Below are 14,399 nucleotides of genomic sequence, written 5' to 3'. Positions count from 1 at the left end.
AGCAGGAAATCGGTCAATTCCATCATTCACCAAAATGCCTAAAAGCTGACCACAAGATTCAGCTTTTAAAGTTTGAAGCGGTGATAGTCCTGACCATAGCAGGATGAACTAAATAAATGTAAACAAATCGTATAAATAAAAAGATTTGTGTAAAAGTACGTCCTTAATTTATCTAGTTATACAGTAGAAATTATATTATCAAAACGCAAATCATTAGTGCAGCCAATATTTCACACTGATCCCTGCTTCCCACTTTAAAGAGTAACTGCATTGTTTTCCAAAACCTAGTATCGATTACTACTGGTAATTACAAGATTTGGATGTATATAGATACTTCTAAATTGTTTCCTGATCTGCATAAAGAAAAATCTTGTTCTGATTTAAGGTGTGGCATATGAATAATATCCGGTTATGCGTATGTGTGTGACATTGGCACTATTAAAAAAAAAAAAAACTTCCCTGAGGCAAAACTGAACTAGTCTACATCCAGTTTAATGTTACAGTGTACACAAAATTCCTCCCAAAGCACTTAATGGTGGGTTTGTAGAAGGCTTGTTCTTTTAATAACATAGTAAAGTATGTACATTGTTTTCAGCATGGAGAACCAGCCTTAAATAGAGCTATTGGGTGCTCTGATTTTCATTGGTTGGTTGGTTTTGTAGATTTTTGCCATAAGGCATGTGCACTCCTTGGAGAAAGAGAGAGTGAGAATCACCCCCTCTCCCAGGCAGGGATTGGGGACAGAGGATGGCCCCACTGAAATCCCTTCTCCATTCTCCTCTCAATTTGGGTGCACACCACGTGTCCATGCACATGTGTCCAGCGTCTTTCTCAAGCTGCCAGGTCCAGGACTCAACTGTGTATTCCACCATGTGGGATCTACTGCCTTAACCACCATGCCACCCTTTGGTCCCTGGTGCTCTAATGGAAATAACACTGGATAGGGCAGTTAAAAAAAAACAGCTCTCATCTTACTAGTGCTATTAGATCTAAAATCTTGGTCCAGTCATTTCATCTCTCTTAACTTCCATTTCTTCGCATTGAATGGTCTTGGTCACGCTCCTGTATGTTCCTGTGGTATTTTGCCCTTTCTTTAGCATGTGAAGCATTCTTACAGTCAGTGTTCACCCCTTTAGTCTTACCACTTGGCATAACATAGCCTAGTGGCTACGCAGTAAATATTTAATGAACTATGTTATTTTAATTTTTTTTGAGAGGTTTTCGCTATAGGGCACGTGCGCTCGCCAGACAGAGACATAGAGACAGAAAGCGAGAAATCACCCTCCCCACCCCCAGGGGATGGTCTCGCCTCAATCCTTTGTCCTCCATTCTCCTCTAGGGATCTTGGGCACACACACGCCGGCTGGAGTTTTAAGCCACCGGCTCCGGGGAGCAAACCGCAGTCGACTACGTGGGAGTCCAGCTACATAGCCATTACGCTAACTGCTGGTTCCCTTGAACTATGTTATTACAGATGTCCATGATGGGTGTATTTCTTCTCTGACACAATATTATCTAAGACCTATTAGAATGCTATTGAAGTCAGGAAGTAGTGGAAAACAAGACACTATGCTGCAAACCCAGTCATTTAAGTCTGGAGGCCTCCTAAATCCACTAGGCAGGACAGGTGCATGCCCATGATCCCAGGCTGGGAAGGGATCAAGACATCTAGACCCAGTTGGGGATGCTGTTTCTCACTTTCGCTCTGTCTCTTTCACATGTTAAAGAACTAAACCTTCAAAAAAAAAAAAAAAAGGCTCTACTGAAAGTTTTAAAAAATTAAAAAAAGAAAAAAGACTGCTTCTTACTGTTAAAAGAATCATCTCACAGATTACTTACTAATCATGAAGGTATAAAGGTACTGTCTACAATGCAGAATGCTGGCCTGGCCCTGTAGCTTACTGGTTCAAGGAAGTTGGAGCCCAGATGGCTAACTGTGGTTTGAGTCCTGACCCTGTGGCTTAAACATGCCAGGTACATGTGCATGCCCACGATCCCAGCAGCAACAGAGAAATGGAGAAGGGATTGTGGTATGACCATGTCCCATTAGAGAATGCTTTCTCTCTCCATCTCTGTGCCCGTCTCTGGTGAAAGCATACACACTAACAGTTTAAAATAATGGAGAAATCTGGAATGTTCACAATTAATAACAGGACAAAACTGGACAAATGGGTGTCATGTACTCCCCAATGTGAAGCAGATACATAACCCTGAATATTCCTTGAAACGTGTTTGACTTGTACCTAAACCGGAAACAACAGACCTTGAATCATGAAATATATTCTGAAACACAAAAACAAAACCTACGGAATTGTTCTGGATTAAAGAGATACGACAGGTCACTCTGTGGCCTGGTGGTTAAGGAAGCCAGATTCCATATGGTCAACCACATGTTTCGAGTCCTGGCCCCAGCAGCTTGAGAAGCATGCCAGGCCTATGTATTTGCATACCAAGTACCTATCAGATGGATAATTAGAGGAGGAGGGATTATGGCATGACCATACCCCATTGAGGTTGCTTTCTCCCTGTCTCTCTGGCCTTCTGTGGTAAGCACATGCACCCTGGGGAAAAATTAATTTAAAAAAAGGTTATGGGACTGGCAGGTGGCATGGTAGTTAAGGCTCTGGGCTCCCACATGGATGATGGCAGTTCAAGTCCCAAACCTGGCAGCCTGAAAATCACACCAGGGAATGCGTGCATGTGTACCCAAAATCCTGAGAGAAGAAAAGAGAAGGGATTGGTGTTGCCGTCCCCTTGTGGTGATTTTCTCTCTCTCTCTCTCTCTCTCTCTCTCTCTCTCTCTCTCTCTCTCTCTCTCTCTCTCTCTCTCTCTCTCTTTCTCTCTCTTTTCCTCTCTCTCCCCTTCTCCCTCTCTTTCTCTTTGGGGAACACATATGCCTTATGGCAAAAACCTTAAAAAAAAAAAAAAAGATATGATGGGGTCAGCAGATGGAGTGATGGTTAAATCGTTGGATTCCCACATGGCCAACCGGTTCAAGTCCTGGATCCAGCAGCTTGAAAATCACTCTGGGCCGGTGTGCATGTATGCACAAGATCCCAAGAAGAAAATGGAGAAGGGATTGAGGTGTGGCCATCCCCCAGGAGGGTGCTTTCTCATTTACTTTGTTTTTCTCTCTTCCCCCAACTCCAGTGAGCACATACAACCTACAGCAAAAATTACAAAAATAAATAAATACATAAATAAATTACGACTCTCAATCCTTAAAAGGAAAATGGAGCCAAAGAGTGGTACAGGACAAAACACAATGCTCTGCAAGTTGGGTCACATGGGAAGAGTCCAGGTTTGCGACTAGAGACCTCCCTGAGTATGCCGGGCACACAGTGGGGCAGACTGAAGCTGGGGCGGACCACGGCATGAAGACCTGGTTAGAGTGCTGTCTGTCTCTTATACTCTCTCTCTCATTCATGGAAGAAATGAACTTTTTTTTTAGAGAATCTTTCTTTTCTCTCTCTCTCCTCTCTCTCTCTCCTCTCTCTCTCTCCTCTTTCTCTCTCTCCCTTCTTTTAATCTGACCAGACAGGGACAGAGCGAGAACAAGGAGAGAGAGTGGGAAAGCAAGCTGCCAGGTCCAGGACTTGACCTGGCTATGTGGGAGTCATGTTCTTATCCACCAGGCCACCTGCCAGCCCCAAACTTAAAAAAAAAAAAAAAAAAAAGTAAGAAAAAACGGAATCATTTTAAAAATGTCATTTTCAGGAACTTGTTAGGTCTTTTCAATTACCCAGGGCCACTCTCAAGCGCCAAAGTGACTGCTCTGATCCTAACCAGTGCCTTTAGTCCTCCTTTCCGCCTTTTCAAGTTCTGAATCAGGGAAGCAGCATAACAGAAATGAAACTATTTGAAAACTTGAAGAACTAAATGTCCTTGACATTACGGTTTCTGATTTGTAGCTCTCCATTTTCTTGCTGAGGTAATTACTGCTTTAAACTTGAGAGCTCCTGGGAGCCCCAAGATGAAGGCCCGTTCAGCCCTTTTCCTCCCAGCCCTTGGCCACCTCTGTAGCCATGTTAGTCTCTGATGTGCACATGGGTGTGCACGCACGCACATACACGACCGTTGAACATGCCACAACATTCCTTGTATCAGTCTTTTGGTTAAAATGAGTTTAAATGAATAAAAAGCAAGTAACGTGTTCACAAAAATCCCGGAGGTAGAACCCAGGGCATGTGTGCATGCATCAATATAAACTAGGTCGCGGGCTCTGTTCCTGGCGCTGGTCTCTGCTTTCTCTGCTGCTGCCATTCTCTACGGTTCTCTCCTCCGGCAAGATGGCGGTCAGAAGCTCTCGGCTCTCCCAACAGAAACAAGCATTTCTCTCTCCTCTCCTGGCCATGGTTCCAGCCAAAGTCCAGGGCCTGATTGCCATCCTGAACCAATCCCTGGGAGGGAGGGAGGGCTATGGATAAGAGCTGTGTATTTGATCATAAACTGGGGAAGAAGTCAGCCACACCCAGATGCGTTCTCTGAGAATGTTGAAGCTGTAGGTCCTAAAAACTGAAGGAGGGAGACTGGATGCCGGGCAGGCTAAAGCAACAGATGCCCCCGTGTTCTCGAGGCACCCTGTGACCCCAGACATCCTTGTCTTTGCTCTTGTCTTCTGTCTGCCTAAAATGCTCTTCCACACCTACCCTCCTGACGAATGTCTATGAATGGGTCTTTAAAACCTAGATCACATACTGAATTACCTCCTTATTGTCACCTTCTTTGTTCATAAAACTACATTTCTGTGCCTTGTACTTATTATCACACTGAATCACAAAGTTTTTTGAGAGGCTTTTGCAATAAGATGCATGCATACACCAGACAGAGAGAGACAGAGAGACAGAAAGCGAGAAATCACCCCCCAGGGGGGATGGCCACGCCGCAATCCCTTATTCTCCATTCTCCTCTCAGGATCTTGGGCACACATGCACACGGGCCCAGTGTGAGTTTTAAGCCACTAGGTCCGGGACACAAACCACGGTCGACTATGTGGGAGTCCAGTGACATAGTCATTATGCTAACTGCTGGTCCCTCAATCACAAAGTTTTTAAAAAACAATTGCTTCGACAAGCCATACATGTTCACTGTAAAAAAACGAAAAACACATCAAAGAGTGGCCTGTGGTCTATACTTAACTCGGAACTGCAAATATGTGCACAGTAACATGGGAAAGTTACCTTCCCACCTGCATTTACTCCCTGGTCTTTTACAGAAACGTTCCATGATAGCACAGCATGATGTCCATGCAGATACTTACATGCTTCTGTAAAACATAAGGATACTGAAAGGTAGCATCCTATAAATATTATGCTGGAACTTCTTTTTGGCCACTTAGTAATATATTCCAGAGATCCAACTTTTTTTAATAAAGCAATTTTTTAAATAAAAATTTCGTTTAAGAAATCTGTGAAGGGAACCAGCAGTTAGCGTAATGGCTATGTTGCTGAACTCCCACGTAGTCGACCGCGGTTCGTGTCCTGGACCCGGTGGCTTAAAACTCACGCCGGGCGTGTGTGCGTGCGTGCCCAAGATCCCGAGAGGAGAATGGAGGAGAAGGGATTGCGGGATTGCGGCGTGACCATCCCCCCTGGGGGGTGATTTCTCGCTTTCTGTCTCTATGTCTCTCTTTGTCTGTCTGGCGAGTGCATGCGCCCTAGTGAAAATCTCTCCAAAAAAAAAAAAAAAAAAAAAAAAAAATCTGTGAATCATCTGCAAACTCCTTAAAAGTAGAATCTGTACTGTTGATCACCATATCCCCAGTGCCTAGAACTGAGCCTGGCACTTAGTTTTCAATTAATAATTAGAGTTTAGGGAGCCAGCAGGAGGCATGGTGGTTAAGGTGCTGGACTCTCACGTGGCCAAATGTAGTTAGAGTCCCGGACCTGGTGGCTTGTTTTCTCACTTTGTCTTTTTCTCTCTGGTGGGTGCATGTGCTCTATAGCAAACAAAATAATAATAAAATTAATCTTTTTTTTTCCAATTTATTTGCATTCATTCACGGTACATCATTACAGCATACACAATGAGATTTTCCATCCAGAGTACACTATATATTGTCTCAATCAAGCACATCAACAAACATGTTATTATTAGCAAATGATCTTCCATTTCTTGTTTTCTGTATGTTTTGCTTTTTCTCCCCCATCCTTGGTTCCCTCTCTTACCCTCTGCCACCTCCTGTTCTCCTCCCACACTGTCTCTGTTATCTATTTCTATACCATTTTCCCCCCACATTTTATTGAATCACCAAAGACCCTCATCAATCCAAGCAAACTCCTAGCAAACTCATGTGACACACACATTTCCATGAGCACAAGTCTAACTTTACACATCCTATAAATTAGCACCTAACTGGGGCTACATATCCTACTGCAGTCATTGAATAGATACATTTTGTTTTCCTGAAACTTTTTTTTGTAACTCAATTTACATTCCTTCCCTAGGCATCATCACAGCACACAAAATGCGATCTCCCATCCAGCACACACTGCATAGTGACTCAATCATGCACATTACAAAAAAAATAAATTTCCAATTCTAGTTGCTAGAATTATTTCCATCCCTCTTTCTGTCCCTCTGTCCCTTCCCACCGTCTCACACCACCTCCAGTGTCCAAAATTGTCCTCCATTCCCTTCCCACCCACATTGCATTGATCACACAATTTCCTACATAACCTGACTACTTTCAAAGGTGAGTTCCCTCGTTACTACTAAGAAAACCAGTTTTAACTTAAATCAAAGAACCGCCAAGGAACTTTGCTTAAAGCCCGGAAACAGGTTAGGATTCTGTTCAAATGGTAGGTGCATGAACCTATCAGTCTCATATACTTTTATCTTCTGTTCTGGTTCAATTTTCCTGATTAAATTCTGGGATATAGTATTCAACTCCAGACTTGTCCCTATGATTAAGTTAGCTACTTTCTCAGTTTTTGGACTCTTATTTCCATGTATCTGCGTTTAGTTTTCCTGATACAGCACATCCTTGAGAACTTCTTGGAGGTCTGGTCTGGTGCTGGTAAATTCTTTCAGGTTTTGTTTATCTGAGAATGTTCTTGTCTTTTCTTCCCACCTGAAAGATAATCTTGCCGGATACAGTATTCTTGGCTGAAACTGCTTCTCTCTTAACACTTGGAATATATTTTCCCATTCTCTCCTCGCTTTTATTGTTTCTGATGAGAGATCTGCTGTTAGCCTGATGGGATGTCCTTTGTAGGTAACTTGATGTTTTTCTCTTGCTAATCTTAGTATCTTGTCTTTGTCTGCAGTTTTGGTCAACCTGGCTATAATGTGTCTTGGAGAAGATCTTCTAGGGTTGATTCTATTTGGGGTCCGTTGTATTTCCTGGGACTGGATCTTTGAATGCCTCTCTAGGTTTGGAAAGTTTTCTTGCAGGATTTCCTGGAATAGATTATCAATGCCCTTATGGGTTTCCTCACCTTCTGGAATGCCAATTATCCGGATATTTGGACGTTTGATGGTATCCAGTACTTCTCGCATATTATTCTCAAATTTTTGTGCCATTTTCTCAGCCTTCATGGTGGATTTTTCTAGGCCAGCCATTTTCTCCTCTACATCTGAGATTCTATTTTCTGAATGATCTAGTCTGCTTTTAATGCTTTCCAGGGAGATTTTGACTTCTTGTATTATAGACTTCATCTCTAGCAGTTCGGTTTGAGTCTTTTGTAAAGTGTGTAATTCCACTTTTAGATCTTGCAGGAATTTCCTCATCTCTTGGAACTCGTCAATCTCTTTCTCCTTTCTCTTTAGTAGTTCATTATCTCTCTTCTCTTCCATCTCTGTTAGCTTAGACATTATGAATGATCTGAATTCCTTATCAGACATTTCCATGATTTTCACCGAACTGCTTGTGGATGAAGAGTTACTCTTTTCCCTAGGAGGAGAGGTATTTTCTTGTTTTCCCATGTTTCTCGTGATCCGGCGGTGATTTCTTGTCATCTGATGAATGTTGTGTTTTCTTTCAAATTCTGGAGGTTCAGCCTTAATGTTAAGGAGCAAGCAGACAGAGGTGATCCAGAATCTCTTTGCTGTTCTATTGTGCTTGCTGGTGCAGCAGATTCAGAAGATAGTGGGGAATATTTCAACCCTATTAGTATTTGAATGTTTAGCTACAGTGATCTTAGATCTGTCTAAAAACACACTGAAAGGATATTGGAGAGTGAAGAGACAAGAAAAAAGAAAACGAGACAGAGAAAAACAACAAAAAAAGAAAAAAAAATCAAAAAATTAGTAGAAAATCTTCATTCCCTTAAAAATCTAGTTCACAGTAGCCATGTGAAACCTTGTTCTGAAGGCCCGTGGCTTCTTCTCAATAAAATTAATCTTTAAAAAGAAGATTTTAAAGATGAATGAATGGGGGTCAGCAGGTTGCATAATGGTTAAGGCACTAGACTCCTACATGACCTACCAAGGTTTGAGTTCCAGACCTGGTAGCTTGAAATATCTCATCAGGCACATGTGTGTGCGTGTCCAAAACCCCAGGAAGAGAATGGAAGAGAAGGGATTGCAGTGTGGCCACCCCGTACGGGATAACTTCTCACTTTTCCTCTCACTGTCTCTCTCTTTTCTCTCTCTGGTGAGTGCATGCACCCTATGGCAAAAAAACTAAAACAAAAAAGAAAAAAAAGATGAATGAATGAATGAATATGGACTGTTCGCAGTTGGCAGAACAAACGTTCCTGGCCTCAGAATAGACATCAGCCACTGGGCGACATTAGGTATGTGACCTGAATTCCCAAAAACTGGACAACAAATTAATCTATAATCATTTTATCTGACAACAATCTTTTGTTGTAGGTGTTATCATTTTACTAGTGAGAAAACTAATACTTTTCTTTAATAATTACTCAGGACCAACAGGTGGCATGGTGGTTAAGGTGGGTGGATCCCACATGGTCAACTATCTGGTTCCAGTTGGACCCAGCTGCTTGAAAAATATGTGGGGAGTGTGTGCACGTGTGCCCCAAATCCTGACAGAATGGAGGAGATGGCATTGCAGTGTGGCCATCCCTTTTGGGGGACAATTTCTCATTTTCTTTCACTCCCTCTGCCTCTCTCCAGAGAGTGCACACATACCATAATAAACTAATAATAATAATTGTCCAAATACCTTAAGAAACCCCATAATAAAATAATAATAATTGTCCAAATACCTTAAGAAAATTTAGTAATTTGCCTAAGGTTATATAGCTACTAAGTGACAGATTTCTACCTTGCCGTGCCCCATGGACATACACAGACCCTATGTATTTTTTTAAAATGAATTATTTTGTTAACTTTATTTATTTATTTATTTTAATTTGAGCAGAGAGGGACAGAATGAGAGAGAGAGACAGAGTGAATGTGAGAAAGCAAGCCGCCAGTTCTGGAACTCGAACCATGGTCAGCCATGTGGAAGTCTAGCACCTTTAACCACCACACTACCTGCTGGCCCAATCCTATGTATTTTTCTCTTCTCATATAATTTTTACTGGCTGTCCTATTCAGAATCAGAGTCAAGGAAAACTAGAATGTAGACAAGCTTTTATTTTCATTTTAGTTATTCCTGTCTTACAGAGCTTTTCCTGACGTAAAGCTGATGGCCCACATCTGATGGCATTAAAAAAAAAAAAAAAACAGAAATATGGTTTAATTTTATGGTGCTGTTGAGATAAAGATACTACTGAGATTTATCTCTTTTTTGCAGAAACCCTAATGTCACTAGGCATATTTCCTAGGGCTGCTGTAACAAATTACAGGAAAGTTAGTGGTTTAAAACAAGACACATTTTTTTCTCCTACAGGTCTGGAGATCAGAAGTCCTTAGTCAAGTTTTGTGGGGCTGAAATCTAGACATTACCAAGTTCTGTGGGGCTGAAAACAGACCTGATGTCTGTTAGTGGCCATGGTCACAAGCAAGACTTAGCCTTGAATCATTGACCAAAAACCAAGACTAGTTGTCCAGTTTCTGACATTAAGTATATCATAAAGAATGGATCTATCCTGCGATTGGCCTGATTGGGTTACCTCCAATCAGCCAACATTTATTTACTTATCTATTTATGGGGGCAGAATGGAGAAATGGTGGGAGACAGATTGTGGCATGACCATGTCCCATTGTGGGGTGCCTATTCCTCCCTCTCTCATTGTTTTTCTCTGGAAAACACATGTGCCCCAAATAATAATTAATAAAAAATATTTTTTTAAGTAAATGACAGGGGTCAGCAGGTGGCATGATGGTTAAGATGCTAAATTCCCACATGACTGACCACAGATCACACCAGGCAAGTGTATGTACATGCCCAAAATCCCAAGAGGAGGAGGATGTTGGCACATGGCTGTGAGGAGGCCATCCCCCTGGGCTATTTCTCACTTTCCCTCTCTTTGTCTCTCCAAGGAGCAAACATGCCCCATGGTAAAAACCTGAAAGGAGAAAAAAGAAAAAAGAAAATGTCAGGTTTGTAATGAAGAGGCAGGTCCAGCTGGCCTTGGTTCAGGCAGAGACAGTCGGGAATAGGTTAGGCAGCAACATGGTAAGGAAATGAGTGCCAAGGTAAATCTAGACTGGGAGAGCCTCAAGTGCCAAAGGGTGCTTGGTCTCTAGTCTTTGTCTTCAAAGTTTTCATTCAAGGAAGTGAGGTAAGGAAACTGCTATTTTAAAAAAGGTTAGAGATTTGTCAGGAAGGATATGGGATGGGAGAAGATAGAGGTCAGGAGACCATTTGAGAGGCCACTGTGATAGTCCAGTCAGGAGGTAACAGCAGATAGAGCACTGAGAGAGCAGACAGAACAGGCTGGTGCAGAACAACTTCTCTCCTTGAAGAAACAACCAACAGGACTTGACAATTAAAATGGAATAAGAACCGGGGCCAGCAGGTGGTGTGGTAGTTAAGGTGCTGGATTCCCACACGCCTGACGGTGGTTTAAGTCCTGGACCTGGCAGTTTGCTTTCTCACTTACCCTTTTTCTCTTTGTCTCTGTTTCAAATTTTAAAAATAATAACAAATGGAAGTAAGTAAATATTTTTAAAAATACAGAATAAGAACCAAAGATGAGTTTAAAGTTCAAGATATGTGGATGACCAGAGTTAGAGAATTTTAGACCTACAAGAGACCCAGTTAGACTCTTCCAGAATCCTTCACTTTGAAGATTAGAAAACTATGGCTGTCCAGAGTCTCAGGACTAATTCTCAGCAGAACCTGCAGGGGAATGCCCAAGGAAGTGCTACAGGATTCACCAAGGAGTACATGCCTATGTGTTAATTACAATAAATCACATTCAAAGTGACTATTTCTTTTCCTTCTTTTGGAGAGTTTTTCGCTGTAGGGTGTGTATGCTCGCCAGAAAGACAGAGAGAGACAGACAGAAAGCAAGAAATCACTCCCCAGGGGGGGATGGTCATGCAGTAATCCCTTCTCCTCCATTCTCCTCTCGGGATCTTGGGCACACACGCACGTGTGCCTGGCATGAGTCTAATCCACTGGGTCTGGGCCTCAAACCACAGTCGACTACATAGGAGTCCAGCAACACAGCCATTATGCCAACTGCTGGTCCCAAAGTGACTCTATTTCTATAAATGACAAGAGCAACTAGACCAGAATGTATCTGATCAGATAGCTGCCATGGAACTAAATAAAAAACAGTCATTTGACTCCATGCATAAAGTCAGATGCTCCCTGTTCTCCCTGATGACATCAACCATGATTTTTCCCTTTTCTGCCTGTGTTTTCACCTCTTGGCTACCGTAAGAGCTGTCTTTCTGAATACCATTCTCTCTAGTGAGAGTGTAGCTTCTAGGTGGGAACTTACACTCATTTGCTCTTAGTCTAAATTTTGGTGGTGCATTACTGAATTCTTATGATCTACTGGTGAACAGTTATTACAGATGAAATTAAGAAAGAGATGTCATTTCTGATTTTAGGATTAAAGAAACTTAAGTTCAAAAATCAATGAAAAACACACTCCCTGAAAGGCTGCAGTCTAATGGAATGAGAATTAATTCAAGCATTAGGAATATACTTCAGTAGCTCCAGGGAGGCCTCGGTAAGGCCTCTAGTCTCTTCAAGGCCTCTAGTCTCTTCTGTTGTCATGTGAAGTCTACCTGTCTTGCAACAGTAAAAATATAATTTTATTTATCATTGGATTTTTTTTTTTTGAGAAGTTTTTGGTATAGAGCAAGTACGCTTGCCAGAAAGACAGAGAGAGACAGAGACAGAAAGCAAGAAATCACTCCCCAAGGGGGATAGCAACGCCACAATCCCTTCACCTCTACTCTCTTCTTGGGATCTTGGGCATGCAGGCACATGTGCCCAGCATGTGTTTAAACTACCCGTCCAGGACTCGAACTGTAGTCGACTACATGGGAGTCCAGCCAACTGCTGGCTCCTATAATTGGATTTCTTTTAGAGATAGGTAAACTCAGTCTACTAGCAGGACCTCTCCTTTTTGAAATCGTAGACTTACCATTCCATTTCTTTTAGTGACAAAGCACTCATCTACCTTTGAACAGTCTCACTTGCCCGGACTCATTTCTACTAGTGCTTTTACACAATTAATTGATTTTAGAAATTCTTTCATGAAAGCATATACATACTTAAGTACCCTCAACAGGGTCTCCTTACATAGCTGTGATCTCCTTCCCACAGCCCTCCAGCTCATCAGGATCTTGAGCACACACACACAAAGTTTCAGGCCAACTTGGTACAAACTCTAGTGGGCTATGTGGCTTACGGCACCTCAGCCCAGAAAGCTATTGCCGGCGCACACAGAGGCTGGGCCCTTTGAATGTGTGTTCTATTTTTCCTAACTCTGAATCCTTCATAATTCTAAATAAATCTTCAGTCTCTCCACATTTTAATACCTGACGTTTCAGAAACAGGTACATGGAAGAACCTTTCTCAGAGTAACTTAGACTGGGTGCATTCAGGGTGGTATGACCATAGACTGAGTAACTTAGAGTTACTTACGTACTTAGTGTAATTTTTTTGCAAACCTTTCTTTTTTAGGAATTTGACCTTGAAAAGGATAGTCAAAGTCATAACTTATCTTTGCTAAAAAACTGAGAAATGACCTCCTACAGAGCCATGCCTTGCACGATCTTACCCCCAGCCTCCCATAAGCCAGATCAGCCCATCTGGTATGCCTGTAGGCACCGTGGACATGTGCAGGTGGATGAGGGTCTGAACCTGGGTCTTCCCATCTGGCTCCAGCATCACACACTGGCGCCCCACCACTTGTGCCACTGTGGCTGGGCCTCATAATTGTTTTTCTTAATGCCATAGGGTAAGACTATGTGTATGTGAGGTGGGGAGGGAGAGAGGGAGGGAGAGAGAGAGAGACAAAGTACGCCCTAAGGGGGTGTGTTCACACTTCAGTACTTCTTCCTCCAGTTCTCTGTCAGGATCCCCTATGCTTTCTGCTTGTTGGATTTGAACCCAGGTCAGCGACATGGGATCTGGCTTCCTCTGCATAGTTCTTAGTTGCTATACCACCAGGCCAGCTCAGAGATTGGTTTTATAGACAGAGAAGGGATAAGGAAAGCTAATTGAGCAAAAATCAGATTGGTCTTTTTTTTTTTTTTTTTTTTGAGAGATTTTTGCTATAAGGTGCGTGTGCTCACCAGAGATAGAGAGACAGAAAGCAAGAAATCACCTCCTGGGAGGATGACCATGCTGCAATCCCTTCTCCTCCACTTTCCTCTCAGGGTCCTGCGCACACAGGTGCCTGGCGTGAGTTTAAGCCACCAGATCCAGGACTCGAACTGTGGTAAGCTACATGGGAGTCCAGCGATGTAGCCATTAGGCCATCTGCTGGTCCCCAGATTGGTCATTTCTAAGTTACTTTTCTTATAAAGGTTAAAGCAGAGCTGTCCTTAGAATGAGGCTGAAGTTGGTCTGTTTATGGCCTTTGGCTATTATTGTTCTCATTTCTCAGATCAGATAAGCAACTTAGTTTCAACCTGGTGATGTGAAACTTTAGCTAATGAGTGACTCCATTTAGGCATGGTGTTTGGCCTAATGGAGTCCAGTTCAAATTAACAGCCTCCTATAAATTACATTTAATACTAATTATTAAATATACACATATATACAGCGTAGTTCAGAACCACTGATGTAGAGGACTTGACTAAGTATGGTTGATATGTTTTTTATTTTTAATTTTTTTAGAGAGATTTTTGGTATAGGGCATGTGTGCTCACTGGAGAGACAGACTGACAGAAAGGGAGAAACCACCCTCTAGAGGAAATGGCTATGTCAAAGTCCCCTCTCCTCCATTCTCCTCTGGCATCTTGGGCAGGCACGCACATGAGCCCTATGTTGAGCTTTATTTTTTATTTTTATTTTTTGGAGAGTTTTATTGTTATAGGGCACATACGCTCACCATAAAGACAGAGACAGAGA

This window comes from Tupaia chinensis, unplaced genomic scaffold (assembly GCF_000334495.1).
Source record: "Tupaia chinensis unplaced genomic scaffold, TupChi_1.0 Scaffold000272_1, whole genome shotgun sequence".
NCBI lineage: Eukaryota > Metazoa > Chordata > Mammalia > Scandentia > Tupaiidae > Tupaia > Tupaia belangeri.
The sequence above is the reverse complement of the archived record's forward strand: the minus strand, read 5'-3'. Positions refer to the sequence as shown.